We start from the raw sequence: 4,987 nt of genomic DNA on the forward strand, positions 1-4,987 counted from the left end.
CCTCTTCTGGGAGCCTGAAAGACAGTTCTTATTGCTTAACGACCGCGGGAGAGCCAGCGTTAGAAACGGAAGTCTTTCCTGAATCAAACAGTACCTGATGCTGTGTCCGCTTTGTGCTTCAAATGAGAGAAACCGGTCCCTTCAAAATGACGCCGCGTTATCTGGTGATGGGCCAGCCTGCAGCTAGCTAGCTACCATGCAGGTAGCTCGCTTCATATTGGAGTGTAACTCACCTAACTCGTTTCTGGCCTGGCCAAACGTGCACCAGAGTAAAAGTTCAAAAATGACCACAGGGCAAGTTTAATAATTAACGTGAGCCACTTAGAGACCCAAAGGACTGCTTACATTTTTCTCCACTTACTGTATGTGTCTCAGACAAGAATTACAAAAAAAAAAAAAAAAAGTGAGGAAGATTACATGCTTCACAAGCGGTCTGTGCCTGCTTCTGTGCCCTGTGCTTTGGGCTCTTATTAATGGTGGTCTTACTGATGTCTTATTGGTTTCACAAATAGGGCACAGCCTGGGTTTCCAAGGTCACAGGGTAGATGTGCTTGCTCTTTCTGCAGGCTCAGATATGTTTCCTCTGTTTGCATCTTCAGGCCAAGGCTACTAACAGCTCATACTATTGCTAGCTTGCGAGTATTTATACCACCCCCCCCCCAATGCCTTTTCTAAATCATCGCTACCCCTTCTAGAAATAATCACTTCAATAAATTTTATCTCAAATATGCCTTCCATTTCCTACTAGGACTCTAAGGTTGATGTATTCTAAGAGAGAACTAAGTTCCCATGTCGGCAACATACAGTTCACAGTCATCAAAACTTGAGTGCAACTAGATAAATTATTCAGCAGGCTTGAGCTGCTCAACGGTATCTGACTTACAAAGGCCATTCCCAAAACTGTGTGTACATCATTTAGGGAAACATACTATGTTTATTTTTCTGTAAACCAAAATAGATCGCACTGTGCTTTATAGAGAGTAGACTCGCCTGTAGAGTGGGTTACATTAGGGATATGTTTGAGGAAAACCACTCTGAAGTAGATATGAGCAATAAAGGCAAAATATTGAAAACTGAGAATGCTTGATGACGTTTTTGGTTTGAGCTTTTCTCCCTTTCTTTAAAAAAAAAAAAGATTATTTTGTCTACAACTTGCATCCATATTTCCGATAGAAGGAGGGGAGATCATTAAGCAAAGCGGGATATTAGCGTGATTTTGCCACTGAAGAATTCCATTAGAGCCTCAGAGCAAGCTCTTCCGTGGTCAACGCTTGAGATGCTTCACCTCGCATTATGCTGTCAGAAGCCCCTGGAGAAAAATCCCGCTCTTCCTCTCTGGGATTGGCCCAGCTTGTCTTCCTTGCTTTTCCTCAGCCCTCTTTATTTCATGAAGATACAAAACAAAGGAAATCATATGACTATGAGTTTCTATCACATCAGCATCAGAGGCTCAAATGCTGAGGCAACGTGACCCTTTCTTTTTTTTTTTTTTTTTCTGCAGCCAAACTTTTATTGAATCTTTTTTTTTTATTAACTTGAGTATTTCTTATATACATTTCGAGTGTTATTCCCTTTCCTGGTTTCCAGGCAAACATCCCCGTCCCCCCTCCCCTTCTTTATGGGTATTCCCCTCCCCATCCTCCCCCTCTTGCCGCCCTCCCCCCAACAATCTAGTTCACTGGGGGTTCAGTCTTAGCAGGACCCAGGGCTTCCCCTTCCACTGGTGCTCTTACTAGGATATTCATTGCTACCTATGAGGTCAGAGTCCAGGGTCAGTCCATGTATAGTCTTTAGGTAGTGGCTTAGTCCCTGGAAACTCTGGTTGCTTGGCATTGTTGTTCATAAGGGGTCTCGAGCCCCTTCAAGCTCTTCTAGTTCTTTCTCTGATTCCTTCAACGGGGGTCCTATTCTCAAATCAGTGGTTTGCTGCTGGCATACGCCTCTGTGTTTCCTGTATTCTGGCTGTGTCTCTCGGGAGAGATCTACATCCGGCTCCTGTCAGCCTGCACTTCTTTGCTTCATCCATCTTGTCTAATTGGATGGCTGTATATGCATGGGCCACATGTGGGGCAGGCTCTGAATGGGTGTTCCTTCTGTGTCTGTTTTAATCTTTGCCTCTCTATTCCCTGCCAAGGGTATTCTTGTTCCCCTTTTAAAGAAGGAGTGAAGCATTCACATTTTGATCATCCGTCTTGAGTTTCATTTGTTCTAGGCATCTAGGGTAATTCAAGCATTTGGGCTAATATCCACTTATCAATGAGTGCATACCATGTGTGTTTTTCTGTGATTGGGTAACCTCACTCAGGATGATATTTTCCAGTTCCGACCATTTGCCTATGAATTTCATAAAGTCATTGTTTTTGATAGCTGAGTAATATTCCATTGTGTAGATGTACCACACTTTCTGTATCCATTCCTCTGTTGAAGGGCATCTGGGTTCTTTCCAGCTTCTGGCTATTATAAATAAGGCTGCGATGAACATAGTGGAGCATGTGTCTTTTTTATATGTTGGGGCATCTTTTGGGTATATGCCCAAGAGAGGTATAGCTGGATCCTCAGGCAGTTCAATGTCCAATTTTGTGAGGAACCTCCAGACTGATTTCCAGAATGGTTGTACCAGTCTGCAACCCCACCAACAGTGGAGGAGTGTTCCTCTTTCTCCGCATCCTCGCCAGCATCTGCTGTCACCTGAGTTTTTGATCTTAGCCCTTCTCACTGGTGTGAGGTGAAATCTCAGGGTTGTTTTGATTTGCATTTCCCTTATGACTAAAGATGTTGAACATTTCTTTAGGTGTTTCTCAGCCATTCGGCACTCCTCAGCTGTGAATTCTTTGTTTAGCTCTGAACTCCATTTTTTGATAGGGTTATTTGTCTCCCTGCGGTCTAACTTCTTGAGTTCTTTGTATTATTTTGGATATAAGGCCTCTATCTGTTGTAGGATTGGTAAAGATCTTTTCCCAATCTGTTGGTTGCCGTTTTGTCCTAACCACAGTGTCCTTTGCCTTACAGAAGCTTTGCAGTTTTATGAGATCCCATTTGTCGATTCTTGATCTTAGAGCATAAGCCATTGGTGTTTTGTTCAGGAAATTTTTTGTGTTCGAGATGCTTCCCTAGTTTTTCTTCTATTAGTTTGAGTGTGTCTGGTTTGCTGTGGAGGTCCTTGATCCACTTGGACTTAAGCTTTGTACAGGGTGATAAGCATGGATCGATCTGCATTCTTCTACATGTTGACCTCCAGTTGAACCAGCACCATTTGCTGAAAATGCTATCTTTTTTCCATTGGATGGTTTTGGCTCCTTTGTCAAAAATCAAGTGCCCATAGGTGTGTGGGTTCATTTCTGGGTCTTCAATTCTATTTCATTGGTCTATCTGTTGGTCTCTGTACCAATACCATGCAGTTTTTATCACTATTGCTCTGTAATACTGCTTGAGTTCAGGGATAGTGATTCCTCCTGAAGTCCTTTTATTGTTGAGGATAGTTTTAGCTATCCTGGGTTTTTTGTTATTCCAGATGAATTTGCAAATTGTTCTGTCTAACTCTTTGAAGAATTGGATTGGTATTTTGATGGGGATTGCATTGAATCTGTACATTGCTTTTGGTAAAATGGCCATTTTTACTATATTAATCCTGCCAATCCATGAGCATGGGAGATCTTTCCATCTTCTGAGGTCTTCTTCAATTTCTTTTTTCAGAGTCTTGAAGTTCTTGTTGTACAAATCTTTTACTTGCTTGGTTAAAGAACGTGACTCTTTCATTAACAAACTTTCTTTCCTGCTGAAGGCCAAGCAGGATGAATGACAAATGGCTTTAGAATGCAGCCCACGAGGGGGTTGGGGATTTAGCTCAGTGGTAGAGTGCTTGCCTAGGAAGCGCAAGGCCCTGGGTTCGGTCCCCAGCTCCGGAAAAAAAAAAAAAAAAAAAAAAAAAAGAATTAGAATGCAGCCCACGGGCTAGCATGATAGCTATGATGGGCGTGCCTCCGTGAGGTGTGACCCGAGGACCACGTGTCCTGATGACGTCATGCTGTTATGGAGTTCTGCTCTGTTTGCTGCTCTCACTTCTTTTTTAATCTAAGAATTGTATGAAAACTTTAAGGGTGCTTCCGGCCCCTCACTGGACAGTGTCTCTGGCACTCACAGTAATAATGCTTGGTCTGTTTCAGGCATTGCTGCTGGAGCAGATTAATGATTCAGTCACTGCTCTAGGAAAGAACTTAGCGATAGAGATAGTCCGCTATGACCCCTACCCTTAGGAAGCATTTGAAAAAATAAAACCTTTAGTAAAGCTAGGTTACGATGTTTTTGCTAATAACTCTGGTGTAGAAAAATCTTAGGGAACAATATGAAGTTCAGAAAGGCACACTTACTAGTTAAGCTGGACCTTCTATGATCAGGGAACAAAAACAATGACACCACTGGATGATGAGACTCTCTACTGACGCCTGAGGCCGGACTGGTGATAATTGATTTCTTATACCCATTTTTGCCCTCAGCTTCCTGATAGAATTTATTAAATATTGCTAATGAGTAGATGTGCATTCTGAGGATTTAAGGTAGATGACTGATTTTTACAAAAAAAAAGTTTAGATTTGTGATTCTTTTAAGATTCTTATAAGATTACATTTAAAGATAAATAATAAAATAATTGATCCTTTCTTTGTAACCATAAATTGCCGCCTGCCAGTAAGAAAAACTGGCTGAGAAAACTATCTCACTTGTTTACACTTCGTTAATCTATAACAAGTTGCTTAGTTATGAATGTATGTGGGTTCTTGGGAATAACTTGTTCTCTTGTACTATGTAATGTTATATCACGTACAGGTATTGGGGACATACTGGTTTTTCATAACCATTCACTAGAAGAAACTTGAATGAAGTCACATTGTAACTTTATAGGGCTTGAAAGATTTTGATGGGATATATAAGCCATAGGAGAAAGAATAAAGTTTTTGGAACATTGTTCCTCCCACCCATCAGCTATGTGTAT

The 4,987-nt window shown here is 41.5% G+C and overlaps 1 protein-coding gene across 1 annotated transcript in view; it reads right to left on the bottom strand.

The window, feature by feature from the left end:
- The window catches only part of Pkhd1 (PKHD1 ciliary IPT domain containing fibrocystin/polyductin), a 490,001-nt gene extending 489,750 nt beyond the window's left edge, over positions 1–251 (bottom strand). Inside the window, exon 1 of the mRNA XM_087568149.1 lies at positions 95–251. The gene's annotated coding sequence lies outside the window, so the exon portion shown is untranslated. The remainder of the gene's footprint in view (positions 1–94) is intronic.
- Positions 252–4,987: the final 4,736 nt, after the last annotated feature.

This window comes from Rattus norvegicus, chromosome 9, assembly GCF_021556685.1.
Source record: "Rattus norvegicus strain SHRSP/BbbUtx chromosome 9, alternate assembly SHRSP_T2T, whole genome shotgun sequence".
Taxonomy (NCBI): domain Eukaryota; kingdom Metazoa; phylum Chordata; class Mammalia; order Rodentia; family Muridae; genus Rattus; species Rattus norvegicus.